Source organism: Callithrix jacchus, chromosome 6 (assembly GCF_049354715.1).
Source record: "Callithrix jacchus isolate 240 chromosome 6, calJac240_pri, whole genome shotgun sequence".
In the NCBI taxonomy this organism is placed as follows: Eukaryota; Metazoa; Chordata; class Mammalia; order Primates; family Cebidae; genus Callithrix; species Callithrix jacchus.
Genome location: NC_133507.1, coordinates 107838123 through 107862423, shown reverse-complemented (window position 1 = coordinate 107862423; position 24301 = coordinate 107838123).

Genomic DNA, 24301 nt, shown 5'->3' with positions numbered 1-24301 from the left:
ACAAACACAAATTTTGTCTGAAGAAATTATCTTTGAATACAGGGCTGATTCTTAAAAACCATTTAAATATGGAAAACAAAAATCATTATAAGTGAGAGTTAATAAATGTAATTAATTACAAATTAAATCCACAAATATTACAGGCTGGAATTTTAAAGTACATCACATAAAAATAATGTGATGAAATACATAATAGATGATACTTATAATAATATCTATCATTTTATAAGAAATAGAACAACTTATATTCTGACTTAAAAATCACTTCTAGAAATTAAATAAAAACACTTCTGGAACTGGTAAAATACACTGATTTTTAAACCTTAAAAGTCTGGTAAATCCCAAGTTTTGCAGAATACATCAAAGACAAAAGTATATTGAGAATAACTAGAAAAAAATTTAGGACTTACGTTTAGATTAGTAAAAGACATCAGCAGCAAATATAAAACTCAAGAGACAGTTGAATAACTTATTCATTTATTATAGAGATACACTTTAATTTAGAATTCTACAGACAGTGAAAATATATTTCAATATTGAATGAGAAAAAATTACATTTTTAAATAAAATCTGAGAGTTTGACACTAGTTGATTTGCAAAAAGCATAGTTTAAAAGAGTTAGCTTATGTCAAAGGAATATATTCTTATTGTATTATCTGCAATGAAAGAAGGAATAAAATTAAGAATTCCAAACATGTGCTTATATAAAATAATCAAAAGAACACACATTAATTATTAAATAGCTTCTAAAACCCTTCATTAATTCCTTTGGGTGTATATCCAGATATGGAATTGTTGAATTCTATTTTTTTTGAAGGGCCAACATACTGTCCTTCACAGTGGCTGTACCATTTTTTTATTCCCAGCAATAGTGCACAAGGATTTCAATTTCACTGTGTTCATAACCATGCTTGTTATTGATTGATCAACTGATTATATCAATTCTAATGAATATAAAGATTTGATCTAATTTTTTTTGATTTGCATTTCCCTAATTATTAGCATTGTTGAGCATCTTTTCATGTGCTTTTTGGTAACTTATATATCTTTGGAGAAATTTTTGTTCAAGTTCTTTGTTCATTTTTAAAACAGGCTAGTTTTTGTTGTTGAATTATTGGAGTTTTTTAATATGTTCTAGTTCTTGACTTCTTATTAGATATATAACTTGAAAATATTTTTTTTCATTCAATAAGTTGTCTTCTACTCAGTTGACTATGCCCTTCAATGTATTCTAATAATTTCTAAGAAATATATCAATAATATAATATATTGTGGTCAATAAAGTTATTCCAGCAATGCAAGTGTCTCTAGATATTAAAGTATGTGAGATCAAAAACCACATAGCAGTTAAAAGTGGAAAATTCAGGGACTTAGATGAATTGATACAGAAAGTAATGTTAGATAAAATTGAAATTATTCATAATTATAACACAAATGCTTTTTATCAATTATAAACATAAAGATACTTCATTAACTTAAAATTTATTCTCAAGATGCCTATGCTAGTTATTATGCACAGTAGTAGAACATTAACATAATTTTTATCAAAATGAGTAACAACAAATGATGTCTTACAGAAACACATTCTTCAACATTGCATTAGAGGTACTAGCCTATACAATAAGACAGGAGAAAAAAAATCTATGAGAGTAGAAAGGTAAAATGGTAACACACTATTGTTTTCTGATGATAACACACTATCGTTCTTTGGTCATGTAAAAAAGCAGAGCCAAAATGATAAACAGACAGTTAAAGTAATAAATATTACCTATGTTAGCGTCTATCAAACTGACATATAAAAGTTAACTTCATTCATATATGACAGTAAAAATTATGCAGAAAATGAAATTTAAATAACTATCTGAGATCCTTATAGCAGGAAAATTTGTGGAGATTCATCCAGCCCCACTGTTGCACAGGAAACATGTAGCTGAGTGAGCATTCCTCACTTCGGAAACAAATAGTCATGAGAATGAAGCTGAATATGAATGCACAAATCATCTCACTCAGGAGAAACCATCAGTTGTGGGGTCCCTGCAGTGTTCATATTCTGCTGATTATATTGCACCCATTTTCTGGTGAAGCTATATCTCATTATATATCAGTTCCTCATCAATAATTAAAATTAATAAACAATCTTGAAAATGAGATATATCTGTCATAGGATTACATAGTATCCACCTTAATCTTATATCATGCAATAAATTCCTTGATTTATTGTTTTTCAGTGGAATAGACCTTTTCAAATCTTCAGGTTTCACTAGAGCCTAGGGAAAAAGTACATATCAGCTATTACCTTTTTCCGCCACTGTCCCAGGAAGGATTGGTCTGCTTCAGCAACACAGATTTATTGTCCATTTTCTAATAGCTGACTCAGACATTAGATATATTATCCTTCTCCATGTATCTCCTTCACACTTGATCTTTGAAATCAATATTGGCTCCTTTGAAAGGCTTTTACTTCTTTTTTAATTTTTCTGATGGTCCTCCAAAACATGTCTTTTCATAGCATGAATTCATCTGTCACTGTTCACTTGTGAAACATAAGTTGAGCATCTACTCTTCTAATTTAGAGATGAATCACCGTTTATGATCTCAGGGCACTTACAGAAGCAAGGGAGATAGAATTACAATTGGAGACCCACGCTTTATCTGGAATTGAGAAGAGGTGGTCAAGAAGACTTTGGAGATAAATGGTATTTTTTTATTGCATTTTAGATTTGGTGGTACATGTGAAGAACATGCAAGATTGTTGCATAGGTACACACATGGCAGTTTGATGTGCTGCCTTCCTCCCCATCACCCATATCTGGCATTTCTCCCCATGCTATCTCTCCCCAAATCCCCACCCGCTGCTGTCCCTCCCCTATTTCCCCCCTACCGACCCCACTGTGTGGTGCTCGCCTCCCTGTGTCCATGAGTTCTTGTAAAGACAAAACACTAGCAGCTTAAGCAATAATATAAACAACAAGATAATCAAGTGAATCAAAAACTTCGATGGTGGTTGAAAAGAAATAAGAGTAGAACCCAGAATCTCTTCTTTCCTTTGTAAGAAAAGGAAAATACTAATATTCTTAGAATGTTTCTACTTTGATGACAACCTTCAAACTGGACATAAAGAACAGAAATTTATTTCTCACAGTTCTGGAGGCTGGAATGTCCAAGATTAAGGCACTGTCATTTTGTATCTTGAGAGGACCTTCTTGCTGTGTTGGCACATGGCAAAAGCAATGGATGCTGTGGGAAGGGCCTTTTCAGGGAATTAATCCCATTCACAAATGCTGAGCCTCAGGATCTCATCACCTCCCACATCTCCCCTTTTATACCATCACTTTGAGGTTCCAGCATATGAATTTTTGAGGGACATATTCTTTTAAACCATAGCACGTTAGTCCCTCCATCAAGATCGGGACTAGTTCATATGTATACATTCAAGAGAAAACGTAAGCAAAAAAAGAGATTGACCACCTAGTACACCACTCTGAAATACTGACAGATTGGTTTCGGGGTTTGAGATCTGTTAACAATCTCCCTTCTGCCTTTAGCATTGGATCCACATAGGAACACAAATGGGAATGAAAGAAGGAACTAAAGTTTTTTTTGAAACTTTAAACAAATATTAGTTTGCATTAAGAAATGAGTAGTAAACTTAAAATTGTACTCCAAATTATCTTATTAAAATAAGTAAGAATGAATTTTAACTTGATCAAAAATAACTTAGAAAATGCAATACACTATTTCAGATTTTATATTATTTACATCTCAACAGATCATCTTGTGTAATAGAGAGGAGAAAAGCAGCAAACTTATTTGTTATTCAGTGTGACCTAATAGTTTTAGATATTTGCAGAACCATGAGTTATAGAAAGCATTGCTTTGCTTTGTTTTTATGGAAACCAAGAAAATGCTTATGATGGTGATGATGTGGCTTAGGAAAATAATTGGAGAAATATGCGTTGCCAGTATATTAAATTTTAAACTGTAATTTAAAAAAATATGCTATAAACCTTTGCACTCTCCATATCCTTTTGAACTATTAATGTCTAAAAGGTGTATAAATAAATTGTGCAATCTCAAAAGAATTACTTTTTCAGGGAGATAAACTTTAGTAAATATAAGAAGACCTTCTGAATTGCTGCTAAGTAAAAAAGGCATTTTACATTTGTGAAATACATGAGTTGTGTAATAATTAAAAGAACTTATTGCCAAGTAGAATGTTGATGTAGACTTGAAAAGAAAAGGGCTGATATTTCCAATTAGAGAAACAAATTGTAGTTAAGAATTATGGGGTTCAGCAGAAGTCTTTTATAGGCTTCACCTCTCTCTTCTCAGAAAGCATGCTAGTAGAAGAGGAAAAAAAGATATTGAATATAAATGCACACTTTCTGAATGTCCCTACATTGATTATTTTGACTTATGTTTTTCTTCATACTACCTGAATATCACCTTTTCCCACACATTTATATTTGTGGCACTGACTGAACATTTCTGTTCACACTGTAAAATTCTAACACATATGGTTTATGAAGCAGAGGTGAGAGTTATGAATAATGTGAAGGTGCTATGACTGGCCAATGAATTGGTAAGAAGGAAACAGATCCACACATCGCTAAGCATGGTATTACCTAAGGACAAAAGTCCTTATAGGAGGCAGAATATCCACCCAAGAGTAGAGAACTTGCAGCACATTTCATTAGAACTCCCCCTGAACTCCAGAGGCTCAAGTTAGTTGGATGCTGGTGATTCTGCCCATGCGAAGATCAGGAAACCACAAGTTTTTACATCTTCTCTGTCCCTGCCTTTATACTATCCATCATATCACCTTTCCAGGAGAATTTATATTAATAATGAATATTTTTCTACTTTTCATAGAATTCTCTTTGTTATCAAATTAAGCTCAGCATCATTAGGGTGAGATTGCTTTGGGATTAGGGGCTAAGAAATAGCAAAGTGTTTTTTTCCACATGACCCTGAATACTATCCAGTTTTTCAGTACTCCAAAAAAGAATTCTAGGAATCACAGCTATAAGGAAATAAGTTTTGTCAAATGGTTTTTCATTATTTAAATCTTTATATGTTACTTTACATGGAGTTAGTCTTTCCTTATTCTCTATTACCAAATCAGATTTCTCTTTTCAGTGTCCCTTATAGTGCTTTTTATTTTCATAATTACTTTGGTCTAAGGTTTTCATTCTCAAAGTAGAACCCATTTAATATAGTTTAAGCAAAAATAAGGAAATTGGTTTGACATTTTTAGGGTTATCACAAGAAAATCAAGGACAGAGAGATTTTAATAGTCTGCAAGAAACTAGAGAAAAGAAAAACCTTCAAAATCAGGGATTCTTCTCTTGATTTCTCTCTTAGTCTCACTCTCCCCACCTAGGTTAAATAGTCTCTTGCTTCTGGTTTTCTCCATGAATCTGTTTTCCTCTCTTCATCTCTCTTTTTTTTTAATGAAAAATCATATCTCTCTACATTCTGGTCCAACATGGCTGCCCTAGCCTCAGGGTTACATACCCAAGGTGTTAAATTGCCTAGGCTGTGCTTTCTGCATTTCTGTATCAAACTTCCAAGAAAGAGAATCTGATTGGCCCAGCCTGGTGGTATTTGTAATCTGCAAATAGAAGTGTAGAGTTTACAGTTCCTATGAAACACGGAGCAAGAACAGTGGTAATGGACTATTCCCCAGCCATAGATGGGGGATTCAAGTACACAGCAGTGCCTTTACCAACGTTTCTGAAACAATAGTATCACATTCCACCTAATTGTTTGCTTGTATGTTTTCCCCTCAAACTTGTGTGTTTCTTCAAGTTAGAAATTGTTTATTTCATGTTTGAAAACTAGATTTTCTTTGCATTCTAACACTTTCTCCTATACCTATCCCCATTATGCTAGTTCCTTAAGTAAAATAATTTGAGATTGACGTAAAAATTGTTCTATGTTTTATCCCTTACTTATATTCTTACATTATCAAGCTTTGTTACTTCTTCTTCCCTAGAGTATTTATTATTCATTTATTCTGTCCAATTTCTCTCGTCATTTCTTACTATCAATCCTGATCACCTCACATTTGCATAACTTCAACAATCTCTTAATTAACCTCTCTATCCTTAATATCATGCTTCTCCAATACATGCTTTCTGTTACTAGTACAAAAAATAACTGTGAACCTTGTATCTGACAGGTAATTTACAACAAAATGGCCATAGATTCAGACAAGGTCAAGAGGTGTGGGAACTGAGGCTTTGAAAAGTTAAATAAATTGCTGAGCACAGAGGACCTTGGTGGCTGAGATAGATTCAAGCACATGTTCTCTGACTTAGAGGAGGCTGTGGTGAAAGGAGTTTGAGATTTTTGGTGAGAAATACAAACCTTTTATATCACCAACTCCATTTGTTTTTTCTCTTTGAACAAACTACTTAGCAACTCAAAAGTTACTGTTTCATCTGTAAAGTCAGGATAATATCTACCTTTTAAGATTGTTTTGAAGATCAATATTGTTATTAGCATATTGCCAGGCACCAGGAGGTATTTATTCTCAGTTTAATGTAATTGTCTTCTGGTACTTATTGAATTAATAATTTATAACTTTAATTTTGTGATTTATTATAAACATGCAAGCATTTTAACAAACCTGTTCATGAAGTGAGGAAGATATTTAGATTTATTTTACTAATAAGTAAATCAAGACTCACAGATGAGAGGAGTTACCCATAAGTTACCCATGACTCATAATGAATGGTAATGGGGATCATTAGTATCTCTCCAAGTTGACTGAAAGTTTCTTGAGGACACAAGAATGTTTTTAATTTTATCTTCAAAAATATGTATCAATTATAAATTAAGATCTATAATTCAGCCCTTAAAAGTATAAACTGCCAGTTCTGCAAAATCTCCTTTATCATCATAGACATGCTTGATTAACTTCTGCAGGCTTTAGCTTTATTAGTAAAAAGAGAATAACAACACTAACTTTCTGATTTAAGAATAATGCACAATATTGAGAACACCTAGACTATAACAAATATTCAGCCATAAGATCTCCAGTATAAATGAGCAAGAAACAGTTGTACTATTGGATTTTTAAACCATTTCTAATTTAATTAAACCTAGACTCAAGTATTCTACTTTGGAAATTAAAATAGTTTTTGCTATTCCTATGAAAATTTCAAAATGAATCAGCAAAGACAGACAATGTTTTGAATTAATTTTTTTCAAAACTGTAGTATAGGAAACAAGTATTCTGTTTACTTATCTAAGTGTTCTTAGAGATACATAAGCAGATATCAATACTTTATAGGTACATTTCATCATTACAGGGGAGTTTATTGTAAAATGAAAAGAATGAATTTGGTACTAAATGAAATCCCATATTAATCCCACAATTATAAAGTTATATAGTTGAGCTTTGAAATGTAAAGATGAAATTAGAATCATTTTTCTGAATTTCACATGATTACTGGCACCATTATCCCTATAGCTTTCCTATCTAATGATAATAAAATGTATGGAGTTTAACTAGATTTTGTCTTAATACTAGCTATGTTTAAAAAGTTTATCTAGCAAATTTATGTTTTTATAAAATTATAGGGGAAATCCTTAACCTCATTCAGAAGTCGAACTTTCTTCAAGTAAATTAAAATGAGGTTCAAAGAAACCATTTGCAAATAGCATGTAAGTAAAAAGCACTCTCACCATTCCCAATTACTTTATCTGTTTGTGAAAATACATAGAGTAGGGCCATGCTCTTAATATTTCCTTTCAATTATTTCTTTTTAACAATATATATTAAAAGAAGATGTAATTCAGTTATATCATATTCACCTCTGAAGTTTTCAGGTTTGGCAAGCTATGATTTAATCAGTAGCAGACAAATATCACTTGTCATGTGACTTTTTTTCTGCCTGACTATAGTGAGTTTTTAATTAAATATGTATATATTAATTAAAATTTGCATAACATAAAAGTAACCATTTTAAAGTATACAACTCAGTGCTATCAAGTATATTCACAGTTGTACAACCACCACCTATACCTTGTTCTAATTCATTTTTAGCACCAAAACAGAAGAAAAACCTTAAACATGAACTAGTTACAACATGTTTCACTCTCACTTCAGGCACAGACAAACACTAATTTAATTTAAGGAGGAGAGCCTTAACTTACAGGGAAAAAATATTAAAAACTAAAAATATATTTTTCTTTTTACAAGAATCTCATGTGATTGGACAATCATTAAAATGTTCACTTTCAATTCCAGGAAACTTGAACTCACAGAGTTTAAGTAACATTATATGTAACCAGCTTAGTAAGCCAAGGAACTATAGTTGAAATGCAAGACTATCTGATACAAAAATCCATGCTTCTTTCCAATGCTAACCTAGGTTTGAATATTGATTTACAAAGTCACTTGCTGTATGATTTGGAAACTTTCTCACCTATAAAAATGCAACAATAAAATATTTAAGCATCATTGCTTAATGTTTAAATGAGATGATATATGCTTGAATAAATGTGATAATATACGTGATTCATTTACCAGACAATTAACTACAAATAGTTACTATAAATAATAGCTATGAATATGTGTCATACATGTATAACAATTATATGTGCACATATTTGCAACTAAACTCACAATAAAGTTATTGGTTGCTAAAAAATGTTGAATGAATGCACAAAGATATAAATGATGAGTAAATTAATCAACAAAATTACTGACCATAGTAGCAATCTTAGCTAAATAAAGCTAAGATTTGTCTATTTAGCTAAGATATATCTTAGCTAAATAGGGCTAACTCTGTCTTCACTATTTACACAGTTTTCAGGCATTTGGGAAAGTCAATTTTGACCCAGAACACAGTTCAGAATATTTGTGTTCCTAACAACAGTCAAAACCATTTTCCCAGCATTTGCTTTGTGCTCCAAAAGCATCGTGGATGAGTGGTCTGAGCAATCACATGTAGATGATGGAAGTCTGACCTTGACATTGGCTCCCAGAGCTGCTGCAAGAAACTCACTTAACCTTGGGTTTCAGGTTCTTCATCTGTAAAATTGGGATTAAAAACGCTTACCCGCCCCTCAGGAAAATGTGAAGATTTCTGAAAGTAAATGTATTAGAAAGTGCTTTGAATGTGAATATAATTCCTAAAATAGTAAAAGATGAATCTTTTCCATTCTATTCCCGCTGGAATATTTTTCTTCAGTCATGGAATGAAGTGTTGTAGAATCTAAGGTGTTCAAAAGCCAGAAAACTAGTGTCAGAAAAATCTCAGTGTTAATCAACTGTGGAAATAGTTGGTTCTTCCTGGCATTGTCAGTGAGGCAGAAAGTGAAAATAATATTTCGAACAAAGGAGACTCTACCTCCTTTGTACTGTGGTTCCTGCAATCAACTCACTAAAACTATTCTAAATAATAATTTTACCGGAGTGTTCAAATTTTCCTCTAGGAACAAGTTTGACTTGGGGAAATATCAACATTTTAGAAGCTTGAAAAACTATGAGAACACTAAATCTGATGAAATTGAAGTTTATATATGGAGTCATATATATATATATATGAATTGAAGTTTATATATACTGGAAGTAAGGAAAAGAATAACATAAAAAAGAGAGTTTCTATGGCTTAATCTGCTTAGGGCCATTTTCTATTCCTCTCACATGCCTTGGGGACAGAGCTTTCCTCTTTATGTTTCTATGCTTGCATCAAACTACTCTGTCCAGTCTGACCCACAATCAAATGAAAACCAAGAGAACTTGAGTTAGACAGAGGCAGATTTAGAATGTGTTAGACAAAGGCAGGTAAAACTTAATAACTAGACCAAGACTTGGAAATAATGACTGGGCAAAACCTCTGAGAATATAGGAGGCTTTACAGTTTGGGGAAATTTCTTGAAATGAAGAGGGAGTTACATAAATCAGGACAGGCAAGGAGAGAGGTGACCAGCCTTGGTATACCGTAGAACTTGGAGATTTGGTGTCATCCTGTATGTAGAAATTGAACACCTATCAGTTGTCCTGAGTGATCTTCAGGCCTCTGAGTCAGTAAATACTCAAAACTCCTCTGTTTTCAGTATATCTACCTTAGAAACCATGGTAACCAATCAGGTAAGCAATAACAGGAGGAAACATAGAAAAGTGGCTTTGAACCTTCACAGATATTTTATCTTTATTGTCCTGACTCCTGGTGGAGAATAAATTAGAAGGAAAGAGTTCGTCAAAACACCCAGTCCATTAATTCCTTCTGATACAACACTTAAATGCAATCAATGAGCAAAGACTATCAAAATGAAGCAATCCTTATTCCCTAGTTACAATTTGCATCTCTGAGGACCTTATAGACTAGATGACAAACATTATGCTGAGTCGCTGACTTTGACACAGTGGCTCCATTTTGAGCTACTTTGAATAGTCTTTCTATAAACCCCTTAGCACTACAGAGAATGTCTATAAAAGACCACTAAAGTAAATTAGTGTTTAGCTCATTATTAATTGATTTCCCCATTTAATACAATTTTCCTTATTTTTATTACTAAATATAATATCTTACATGATAATATCAGCAGGTGTGGTAAAGACACTCTGAGAATGAAGGTGAATGATGAAGTGTGATTACATAAGCCTTAAATGACAAGCATTAGCGAGAGCGCGAAATTGCCGCAACATATAGTCATTTGGATTGTTTTTACTATCGCATACATATTGCAAGTGTATATATAATAATTGCTATCCTTTATTACAAATGCTGTCTATCTTGGTGTGCACGTGCATATATTGTTGGTCTCTGATATGAAGGGGAACATAAAAATAGGATTGTAAATGGTCTGCAGCTGAGTTGGGGTAGGGGAGTTCTCTCAATCCCTGGAGTCCACTACCTAGACCTCCAAACCAACAAAATCTCACAGCCTGAGTAAAGGAAATAATGTTAAGAAGTGGCAATTTTCACAAGTGAATATTTAGAAAATGCACAATAGCCGTTAATAAATAAACAAAATAAATGGGGAGGAGTTGTTCTAATTACCGAAAGCAAAGATTCAACAATAAACAATCAAAATACTCCGGTTGATAGCTCTGCCTCCTCTGTCCTGCGCGATTCAGAAGAGCCTGATGCAGACAGTGATGCAGGCCCCGATGCAGGCTCCTGTTTAACAGAGAAAACACATGGAGTTCAGGAATGCTTTGCTCTCTACCTACAGAACAGTGTGTGTGTGCGTGTGTGCGTGTGTGTGTGTGTGTACGCGCGCACACAGGTGCCCACACAGTGACAATTATACATATCACAGCACTTGAGAACTATTGCAAACAGCACCTGAGAACTATTGCAAACAGCCAAAAGGTAGTTATTTATAATTTTATAAAAGAAAGTCTCTTTTAAAACAAAATAATGTCTACACAAATAGGACCAGAATACAGATTTACAAAGTTACTTTAAGATTCAATGACCTTCAGGTTACCAGTACTTAATGCAACTTTTGTTAATACATAGGGAGAAAAAATAGTTTTCATATAGAAGAAGAATTGGTGAAACATAGAAGCATGAGGTAGAGTGAGTTTATGATTGGTGGGACCAATATACCATTTTTCATGAAAAAGGGACATTCATTGAAAAACTTCTAGATTCCTTGCAAATGACCATTACACTGTGAAATGAAGGCAGCAAACTGTCCTTGCTCGTGGGCTTCTATTTTATCCTCATCCCTATTTCCTTCTCCCGTTTTCACGTTTCCAAATCCATTCAAGGCTGGCATAAGAGAAAAGAACATGAACGTTCGCAACTTCTACTCTTAGTTTTCTCATGAGTTTAATTCCTCATATTAAAAAAAGAAAAGAGGAAGATAACATGCTGAAGTGAGGACTCCAAATATTTGGTCTTCATAATAATGTGTCCTTTTGCAAGTGAATTCATTTGCATGTTGCTTTTTATATCTGAGTGCAATTCGTTAAGGCTTATCTTTGTTTTTCGTAGGTTATTGGGGTACAGGTAGTATTCGGTTATACGAATAAGTTCTTTAATGGTGATTTGTAAGATTTTGGTGCACTCACCACACAAGCAGTATACACTGTAACCTCTTTGTAGTTTTTTATACCTTGCTTTCCTGCCACCCTTCCCCCCAAATCACCAAAGTCCATTGTATCATTCTCATGCCTTTGCGGCCCTTATAGCTTAGCTCCTACATATCAGTGAGAACATATGATGCTTTCCATTCCTGAGTTACTTCACTTAGATTATGAGTCTCTAAACTTACCTACTGGTGAGAGCTAGACTCACTTCTCTTGTTATGACATAACAGGAGGCAACAAGGTATGGAGGAGGCCTTAGATATTGAAAAAATAGTACAAATTGTGAAATCTTCCCCAGAGGTATCTAGTTTTAAGGGCTGCATTTCTGGTTTCATGAAGATGACATCCAGGTCTTATACTGAGACAGAGAAAAAATGATTTCATTTTTTTTACAGCATTTATTTGATGTCATTGGGAATAAACTCTGTTACATTTTATCACTCTGCTGCCTATGATGAGAGCAGGAGAGAGTAGATTAACGGAATAAGTAAATGTATACTGTTTAATTTATTTAATTTTTATTAATTATTATTTATTTACTTTTTGAGATGGTCTCACTCCTAGGCTGGAGTGTGGTTGCATGATCATGGCTCATTGCACACTGGACCTCTTGAACTTCTGTGATCGTCCTGCCTCAGCCTCCTCAGTAGCTGCAAACACAGGTGTGCACTACCATGGTTGGCTAACTTTTAAAAAGTATATTTTTGTACAGGGTCTCAGTATGTTGCATAGGCTGGTCTCTAACTCCTGTCCTCAAGCAATTCTCCTACCACGTCCTCTAAAAATGCCGAGATTATAGGGATGAGCCACTGCACCCAGCCTTATATACTGTTTAAGGGATAAAGAATAAAGTAGACAAACCTTTCTGTCAATAACCTAATACAAGATTACAGAAAATATTTCAACAATATATTAAGAGTATAAGGTAGACATAAATAAAACTAATAATAGCATCCTATTCCTCATGAAAGAGTAATTACTTGCTTAAGGGGAGTGATGAGAAATTGTGTATTCCTATAGAAGACGAGAATTTAAGGCTGAGAGACTTCATAAACTGCAAAAGAAAAATTTCTCTTTTAGGTCATTAATAAAACGAGACACCTGGGTTGGCAGTGCTCAGACTGTGCAGCCCACCATTTTCATGTTTCCTTAATTCCCTTCTGTATGTTTACTTTTTATTTTCAATGAAAAGGCCAGTCAGAGCACCATTTACGGACATTGCTGGCATTGGTTTGTTTAATATATGTTTAATCTCTTTATAGCCTTACAAGAATCCTATGAGGCCACTGCCATAGTCATTTACAGATGAGTGTCCCGAGGTCAGAGGTTAAAGGAATTTGCTCAGGGTTATACTGTTAATAAGTGGTGAAATCCGGATTGGAACTAAGGTCAATTTTCTCCAAGGCACATGCTCTTTCGATTATGCACTCTTATTTTGAATTGCAAGCCGCCATCTGGCTTAGCAGCAAGATTAGAGGTTGGCACAACTACAACTGGAGTTTAAACATTATTTATTCACTTGCCATTGAGGCCTTGTTGATGATTTTGTTCTGATGAGAAAAAAACACAGCAATAACAACAATTAAGGATATTGACATAAAAAATGAAGAAACACTTTCTTTCCATATGTTTGCACATATGTATTCCTTATTTTAGTATTACTTTAAAAATTATTTAATAGACATTTGTTACATAAGAAAATTTACAACTATAGTGCACTCTGTTTTATTTTGTTACAAAAGAGCCAACCAAGTAATTTCATTTTAATTTCAGTGTAAATTCCAAGTGCACAGTACAACTTGTTATTATTTTAAAAATATTTATGTATTTGAGTTCCTATTGATTGCTACCTGGTAACACTCAATGTTTCTACTGCAACACAATAATTTGTGTTGTAAAACTGCTTTCCTGTGTTAAAAGAATTTTGTACATTTCATTATATAAAGTGGATCATTTCAGATATATATTTTTTATCTGTTTAATGGAGAAAATCTCATCCTCCTTTGCTTGGATTATAAATGTCTTTTTGAAAAGAATATTTTCATAAAACCTTAGCATTAAAATGCATTTGTGGAGGTAGATTAACCCCATCACTGTGAAGTGCTCAAGCATTCAGCCCACCTTGGAAGCAGGTTCATTGGTTGTTGGAGTTATTGCAATACCCCACATCAGTACATGAGTTGTGAGAAGTAAATGCCTTCCTGAAGATAGCTTGAGTCAAGGACAAAAGCAAATATTACCAAAATGATGTCTAAGACCTTGTACAGTTTGTATCTTTGCCCCTATTCCAGCTTTGAAAGAGGATCAGCATTTTGCTGCATCCTCAAAAATAGCAAATACTATTTGTCAAAAACTAACAATAATGATTATATGACAAATGAGGAACACTGAAGGTACACTGAATTCAGAAATAAGACAAATATCTAGTAAACACGGAGTCAATAGATTGGGCAAAGATAGTGATTAGCACTGTGTGGTTGCCATCCAGGGATTTTCAATTTCACACAGGTTCGCAGGTTGCTTCTATTTAGTTCTTCCATTGGCTCTTCTGCACTTGAATAGGGCCAATTTCAAAATTCATCTTTTCTGAACTTTAAGTGATCACCAATGGTTACTTTCAGGGTTAGTAGCAGGACCTACAGAAGCCCTGTCAGCCACCACAGATTCAAGCTGAATTTTCCTGATGACCTATGACTGAGCGGTAAATGAACTTGTTTTGTGTCAGCAGTTGCTTTATAATGAACACTAAAATATGGACACCGAAAACCTGTTACCAGATTTCTAGTTAGTATCAGCCCCAATTCTGTCCGTGAGAAATGTTGCAGGCATACTGTTTTTAGTTTTGCTCATTGATTTGGGGAGAAAAACACCTCTCATCTCAGAGTTCTGTATGTTCCTGCATTAGTTATTCTAGAAAAGCTGCTCTAGGTTTGATTCTAGTTTTCAGAAAAAGAAAAACAAAAGAAAGGAGACAGTGCTTGCATCCATATAATCAAACTGATATAGGATGGGTGTCAGGTTGAATAATATGAAATGTGTTTCATTTTCTATAATTGTTTAAAATGTATTCATCAAATATGCAGAGAATTGACTTGCTGCCTGATCCCACCATGGTTTGAGACAAAGAGAAGTTGAAGGTATTATAAAATATTTAGAAAAGCATATGGGAAGTAATAATGACAGAGTATTGAACAAAATGCACCAGGAATATTGTATAATTATCATACATACTGCTTAGAGAAGCTAAGTATTCTTTGTACCTTGGCCTATGTGACAAGACACCTATACCTTTTGCTTATACTTTGAAATTGTTAGAAGAACAAAACAATATCAAGTATAGCACCAGATAGAAGAGTGACCCACACATGATATTTGATAGAACTGGGCATGAAACCTGAGGAGAACGAAAAGAAATGTTGTTTTAGATTGCCCTATTTCTAGGCCATTTATGTGAAAAGTTAGTAAACTTTGTAAGATTTTCATGATTAAAATATACTAAACAAATTAGTAAAGAAGTATTAAAATAATTATATGTTTGAATCAAGTTTGTAGACAGCAACAGTACAAATTTTGGCAAAAATTTGGGGCCAAAGGAGAATAGTTGATTTTTTTTTTAAATAATGGCAAAACTGTAGTCTTCATGTAGTGACAGCCTAATATGGTGTGAGAAAGAGGCTTTAGGAAGAGAAGAGTATGAGGGTAAGTTAAATCCAACATCTGTAACCTACCAGCTTTGTGACTTAATCACTTGGAAACTTCTCTGATGATTTGATCTTCTGAATAACTGAGATTCATACACTTATAAGAGGAGTATTATAAATAAAACAAGAAATTACCCAGTATAATGCATGGTCTATAGTAAACCCTCAATCAATGTTCATTCTCTTCTCTTGTATACTTAAGTAAAGTCCATGTCATTGGTAAACGTCTTAGATGTACTTAGCCAACTTTTTAACAAGGATTTTGGTACACAATTAATTCAAAACAACAAATAAATGCACTGCTTCCTTTACAAAATGTTACCCTTTATGGGACATTTTATGAACTCTTATGAAAACGTCTAATTGGTTGACTTTGCATTGGTCCCTTTATCATGTTTGCTTTCTGTCATAAAGTATATTTCTTCAACTCTTGTCACTTCTCCATGTAACAAATGTTCTAATAATCTTAAAAAAATTATCAGATTCAAAACTACCAGCTAAGATGGGCCTTTCATCAGCAACCCAGAAATTTAATGAAAGTATGACATATGTTTAACTACATCTCAGTTCTCACATTTCTATTCCAAACATCTGCAGCGATTATAAACCAGTAATGTGTCCTTTAATTATTTTCTTGTTCCTGCAAAGGACCCTCAAAACTGATGGTAGGCTCCCTGGTTTTAGTTAAAATGAATTTATTCTTATATATATATTTTTATTTATTGCCATTGTAAAAATAATGTTTAAATTTATCTGAGTGCTTCTCAATTTTATTTGTAGAAGAATATTTGCTATTCAATCAGATTTAATTAATTTGAACTTGACAGCAAAATCCCCATGTCTCCAATCATATCACAGAAACAGTTGCTTGTAAAGAAAAAAAAAAAATTGAAACAAGAATTAGATCTTTTTTTTTTTTTCCTTTTTTTGAGACGGAGTTTCGTTCTTGTTACCCAGGCTGGAGTGCAATGGCGCAATATCGGCTCACAGCAACCTCTGCCTCTTGGGTTCAAGCAATTCTCCTTCCTCAGCCTCCCAAGTAGCTGGGACAACAGGTGTGTGCCACCATGCCCAGCTAATGTTTGTATTTTTAGTAGAGACAGGGTTTCACCATGTTGACCAGGATGGTCTCGATCTCTTGACCTCGTGATCCACCCGCCTCGGCCTCCCAAAGTGCTGGTATTATAGGCGTGAGCCACCGTGCCCGGCCAAGAATTAGATCATTTTAATCACAGGGAAAGAGACAACCAGACAAATCTTGTTATTTGGACAAAATTTCCTCAAGTGGCGGTATTTCTTGACAATAAAAAAGAGTTAATGGAAAGCAAATACTGATTACATCATCCATTTCATTTCTTTTCTTTATTCAGTATAAAAACTCAGAGTGACACAGAAATTAGTTACCTATAGCTGATATACTGAGAATTAACCAATCATTACATAGTACAATCTGTAATGGACAGTATTTAATTCCAGTTATATATTAGAATGGATGCTTTTGACAAGTTACACAATTTAAACAGAATGAATACACACACACACACACATAAGATGTATGTGTGTGTGTGCGTGTGTGTATATAAAACTTTTAAAAGTATAAAATTTGTCGTTGAAAATAATAAATACATATATGTGACAAGAGGCCAATACCTCTTGCTTATACATGTGAGGTGATATTTCAGTGTAGTTTACTTATGTATTATTTGCAATAACAAGTGATAATTTTAAACATTTATAGGGTATAATGTGTCATCTCATTTATGTATATGTTGTGGAATGATTAAGCTAATCAACATAAAAGCACTTCATATGCTTATCATTTTTTGTGTGTGCAATGGATCTCAAAAACTAATTGCTTCTGTCAAATGGAAATCTTATACCCTTGACCAACATCTCTCCGTTTTCATTGCTATGAGTCTGACTTTTTTGGATTTCACATGTAACTGAAATCATGTGGTATTTGTCTTTCTGAGCCTAGCCTATTTCACTTAGCCTAGTGTTCTCCAGGTTCATGAATGATGTAACAAGTAAAGAATTCTTTACTTTTTTTAAGGCTGGAAAGTATTCCGTTGTACATACACTAATTTTTCTTTATCTGTCAATCTTAGGTTGATCCATTCCTTGGCTATTGTGAATAGCACTTCAATAAACATGGGAATGTAGATATTTATTTAATACATTGACTTCATTTCCTTAAATATTTACACAGAAATAGGATTGCTAGATTATATAGTAGTTCTGTCTGTAATTCTCTGAGGAGCCTCCCTGCTGTTTCTAAAAATACTGTACTAATTACTTTCCCTTAATAGGGTGCAAGTGTCCCCAGCATCCTCATCAACACTTGTTATCTTTTGTCTTTTTGATAATAGCCATTCTAATGTGTGTGAGGTGGTATTTCATTGTAGTTTCAATTTGCATTTCTCTGATGATTAGTGATCTTTTTTTTTTTTTTTTTTTTTGTAATTTTAGTAGAGACGGGGTTTCACCATGTTGACCAGGATGGTATCAATCTCTTGACCTTGTGATCCACCCGCCTCGGCCTCCCAAAGTGCTGGGATTACAGACGTGAGCCACCGCGCCCGGCCCTAGTGATCATTTTTTAATATACTTGGCCATGTGAATATTTTCTGTTACAAAATGTTTATTAACAACCTTTGCCTTTTTAAAATCAGGTTATTTTCTTGCTTTTATGTCTTTTGAATCAGATGAAATTTCTGTTATCAATTAGGTTGATTTTAAGAAACTATGGCAGAGAGAAGTTGGCATCCAGTCTCCCTAAGGGCCTCTTCTCAATATCCTAACCTTTCCTTTCTTTAGTTGCTTCCTTGATATACCCAATGAAGGAAGAACTGTTCTTAAATTTAAAAAACAAACACTACTGTGTTTTCACTGTAATGAAGTCTTTGTAAGTATTATAAATGTTGGTTTGCATGTATTTACATTCTTGTGAGAACAATATTTAAATATATAATAAGCATACATTGTATATGTATAAATGTTGTATTTATACATACACACACAATAAAATTGAGTTAAAATAAAAAAGATATAAAACAGAAGGAAAACATAAGTATAATACTAGAATGGTATCAGAAGAGATTCATACTGCTTCATGTCAACACTGAGAAAAAACTCAGTCCTGACCTTTCCAACAGCCAAAGCAAAGGGAAAATATTTGTCACAATATCTAGTAAAAAAAGTATTTGAGAAATTGATTACTTTAATATGACTTTGATAACTTAAGAAACGTTCTTCTGCAGGCTAAATGTCACTAAAGTAAATTTGACATTTAATTTCCCTTAGCTGTTTATTTGCTAGTTCCTCAACTCACAATAAGATGATAGAGGAAATCGTAAAACAATTTTGAAAAAGTATGTCCCAAACTTTTCACATGATAATAAGATGTTCTTCTTACACATTCAGCCTCCCAGATTCTGTGCTAAACCTATGGAATCAGATCCTCCAGGAGAGAGGTTTGAGATTCCTTATTACTGTATTTTATTTTAAATAATCATATTGTAATTATTGAGTTCTTTTAAGTCTTTTTATATTTGGAGTAAAATTGAACTTCATTCTGTTTTGACCTCACTATTCTTTACCTGAGTGGTCTTAGACCAATTATTTTGCATCCCTTAAATGTATTTATCAATGTACAGAGCCACATATAACTCATAAATTTGTTGCGGTGTTAAAATGGCACACAGAAGGTGCCACTCAGGTAAATAGAAAATAGTTTTTATTCTTATCTCTGTTTATTTCAAAAACGTCTCCGTTTCCTTTTAAAGAAATGCTTGACATTGCTAGAAATCACTGTGTAATCAGACTGCTCTTTGGACCTTCAGATTACACTATGTGAACAAAAGGATTGTTTGCTTTTAAAGGCAGCAATAATAGGTCTTGGACTTGCAGATCTGTTCTAATTTAAAATATGCTGTCTTGTTGTCAATCACAAATTTCAGAAATCCTTGCCTCATATTTTGTGCAGGATACATAGTCATTTCTAGTATCTCTACGAGTCAGGTCCTACTTTGAATAAAAATATCAAATCCTTTGGCTCCTAATCCATATGCTTCCTTTATTTTTAATAATGCATGAGCTCTAGATAAGTGCAAGGTCTCTGTCTAGGGATTTTACACTGAAAGAATTTTTTGAGCTTTCAATAAACTCAATGATATATATATTATTTTCTATATCATTTTTCATATGAAGATACTAAGGCACAGGGAGTTCGAGAGATTTCCTCAAGGTCACAGAGTTGCTGGTGACAGAATTGTAACTGATCAATTTGTCTGTCTCCAACTCACTGTTCTTTCCAGGAGATCATGCATTTATTTTTTTTTTATTTTTCACTGTGGTAAAATACACATAAAGTGTGTCATCTTAACCATTTTCCGTGTTCAGTTCAGTGGTATTAAATACATTCATAAGGTTGTGCAAACATCACTGTTAACCATCTTCGTCACTCTTTTCTTCTTGGAAACGTAAAACTCTGTGGCCATTAAACAGTAACTGGACATTCTCCCCTCCTTGAAGCCCCTGGCAACCACCATTCTTTTTGAGTCTCTATGATTTTGACTACTCAAAGTACCTTATATAATTGGAATCACACTACCTTTGTCCTTTTGTGACTGACTTACTACACTTAGTCCTCAAGCTTCATCCATGTTGTAGCAAGTGTGAGAATTAGCTATTTTTTTAAGCTGAATAGTATTTCATTGTCTGTATATAAAATATTTTGCTCATCTATTTGTTCATCCATGGACAGTCAGGCTGCTTCCAGAATTGGCATTATTTCTTCCTTAAAAGTGTGGATTTTACCAATGAAACCATTGGGTCCCAGGCTTTACTTCATCAGTTGATTTTTTATTACTGATTCCAACTTCTAACTATTTTTCTATTTCCTCTTAGTCTGTGTAGGTTTTGTGTTTTTAGAAATTTATTCCCTCTAAATTATCAAATCTGTTGTCATACAATTGTTCATAATACTTTTATAATTATTTTTATTTCTGTAAAATCAGTAGTAATGGTCCCAATTTTATTATTAATTTTAGTAATTTGAGTCTTCTCTTGTATTTCTTAGTCCCTCTAACTAAAAGTTTATCTAGTTTGTTAATCTTTTCAAAGAGTAAGAATTTTGTTTTATTGATTTTATCTTTTATAAGTGCTCTATTTTATTTACATATGCTCTAATCTTTATTATTTTATTCCTTTTGGTTGCTTTTGGAATAATTTGTTCTTCTCTTTCTAGTTCCTTAGGTTGCAAAGTCAGGTTGTTGATTTGAGTTCTTTCTTGTTATTCAAGGTAAACATTTATAGCCATAAATTTCCTCCCTTTGCACTTCTTCCACTGTGTTCCGTATTTTTGGTATTTTGTATTTTTATCATAATTCACCTCCAAATATTTTCTAATTTCTCTTGTGATTTTTTTCTATCCATTGATTGTTTAAAATGTGTTATTTAACTTACACAATTTTGTGAATTCTTCTATTTTACTTCTATTACTGACTTCTGTTTGGTAGGCACAGATACATTTTATATTTATCTTTTTAAATCAGTTGAGGCTTTTTAAAAAATATTTATTTATTATACTTTAAGTTCTGGGGTACATGTGCAGAATGTGCTGGTTTGTTACATAGATATACACGTGCCATGGTGGTAGTTTGCTGTATCCATCACTCCATCATCTACATTAGGTATTTCCCCCCCAGTCCCTTCACCCCTTGCTATTCCTCCCCTAGCCCCCCATCCCTCCGGCCCCAGTATGTGATGTTCCCCTCCCTGTGTTCGTGTGTTTTCATTGTTCAACTACCACTTATGAGTGAGAACGTAGTGTTTGGTTTTCTGTTCTTGGATCAGTTTGCTGAGAATAATGGTTTCCAGTTTCATCTATGTCCCTGCAAAGGACATGAACTCATTTTTTATGGCTGAATAGTATTCCATGGTGTATATGTGCCACATTTTCCTTATCCAGTCTATCATTGATGGGCATTTGAGTTCGTTCCAAGTCTTTGCTATTGTAAACAGTGCCACAATAAACATATGTGGGCATATGTCTTTTTAATAGAATGATTTAAAATCCTTTGGGTATATATGCAGTAATGGGATTGCTGGGCCAAATGGTATTTCTGTATCTAGATCCTTGAGGAATTGCCACACTGTCTTCCACAATGGTTGAATTAATTCACATTCCCACCAACAGTGTAAAAGCATTCCTCTGTCTCCACATCCTCTCCAGCATCTGTTGTCTCCTAATTTTTTAATGATCACCATTCTAACTGGCATGAGGTTGATTTACATTGCTCTAATGACCAGTGATGAAGAGCTTTTTTTCGTATGCTTGTTGTCTGCATAAATGTCTTCTTTTGAAAAGTGTCTATTCATATCCTTTGCCCACTTTTTGATGGGGTTGTTTGTTTTTATCTTGTAAATTTGTTTAAGTTCTCCATAGGTTCTGACAATTAGCTCTTTGTCAGATGGGTAGATAGCAAAAATGTTTTCCCATTCTGTTGGTTGCTGGTTCACTGTGTTGAGGCTTAATTTGTTACCTAACATATGGTCTATTCTGGAACATGTCCTATGTGCACTTGAGAAAAATGAATATGATTATCATCATTGGCTAGAGTGTTGTGGATATGTCTGCTAGATCTAGTTTATTTATTTTGTTATTGAAATCTGCTGTTTACTTATCATTTGTCTGGTTTTGCAAACCTATTGAGAGTGAGATACTGGAGTCTTCTACTATTATTGTAAACTATGTCTTCCTTCAATTCCCAATTTTTGCTTTACATATATTTATGTTTGCAATGTTTCTATTTCATCTACATGATATGTCCAATGCTGAATTGGGATGTTGATGTTTTCTACTGTTATTATATTGGGTTGTATCTTTCTCTTAAGCTATAGTAATATTTGTTTTATAAATCTGGAGCTCTTCTTTTGTTTCCATATATATTTACAATTGTTATATCCTTATGCTGAAATGGTCTCTTTATTGTTATAATATAACATTTGTCATTTTATTATTATTTTACTTAAATTCTATTTTGTCCAAGTATAGCTACTCCTGCACACTTTTGGTTTCCACTTGCACAGAATTTTTTTTAATTTATCCACTTTCAGTCTATCTGTGTCTTTACTGTTAAAGTTAGTTTTTGGTAGGCAAAATATAGTTGGAACTTATATTTTTAATCCATTTATCCAGTGTATATCATTTAGTTAAGGAATTAAATTTATAATTAATGTTAGTAATAGGTGAAGTCTTATGCTTGTCGTTTTGTTAATAGTGTTTTGATTGTTCTACATATTTATTTTCTCCTTTCTTTTTTGTTTATCTTTATAATATAGTAAAGTTTTTTGTAGTCATTATATTTGACTCCTGTCTTTTTTCACTTGTATATCTGCTGTGCTAGTGAAATATATACTTTTATACGTTTTAATGATGGTATATGTCAGCCTTCAACTTCCACAAGTAGGACCCTCTTAAGTATTTCCTGTAGGGCCCATCTAGTCATGACAAATTCCTTCAGTGTTTGCTTGATTGGGGAAGGCTTTATATTGCCTTCATTTTGGAAGGATAACTCTGTTGGCAGGAATTTTTTTCCTCTTAGCACTGTAAATATATTATCCCTTTTATTCTAGCTTGTAGGGTTTCTACAGAGTAATCCACTGCTAGTCTAATGGAATTTTTCCATGCATCACTTGATACTTTTCCCTAGCTGTTTTCAGAATTCTCTCTGTCTTAAACTAATGACAGTTTGAGTATAAATGCCTTAATAGAGTCCATTTTTGGTTAAATATATCTGGGGATTTTTGAACTTTATCTAAATGTCTATGTCTCTTGCAAGACTTGGTATGCTTTTAGCTATTTTTAAAATAGGATTTCTATGTCATTTCTAATCTCTTCCTCTGAAGGAGAAAATTTGGACATTTGCTTATTTTATAGTGCTTGATTTTTCACATAAACTGTTTTCTTCATCATTTTGTTGTTGTTGTTCTTCTGAATGGTAGTTTCTAAACATCTGTTGTTAGTTCAGAAATTATTTTTTCTGTTTGGTCTACTCTATTGCTGAAGCTCTTGATTTCATTCATTGATTTCTTCAGTTGAGAGATCTTTTTTTCTTGCCCACTCCACTGTTGAGACTTTCTAGTATATGCTTTATTTCATTCATTTTATTTTTTACTTCCAAGTTTTCTTTTTAGTTTTTATAAATGATATCTAATACTTTGTTGAATTTCTCATTCGGATATTATGAATTGTTGTTCTAATTTTTTATTTTTTTACTTGTGTTGTCTTGCATTTAATAAATTTTCTTAAATATTATTTTTTAGGCATATTACATATGTTTTTGTCTTTGGGTTCAATTTTTTTTTGCAGAATTACCTTTGTCTTTGGAGGTTTCATCTCTTCTTCCTTTTTTATGTTTCTTACGTCCTTTTGTTTCTATCTATGCTTTTGTTGTAGCAGTGGCTTCTTCCAGTTTTTTAGATTGGCTTTCTTAGGAAATACTGTTTCCTATAATTTGTTGGGTAGGGTGCTTTT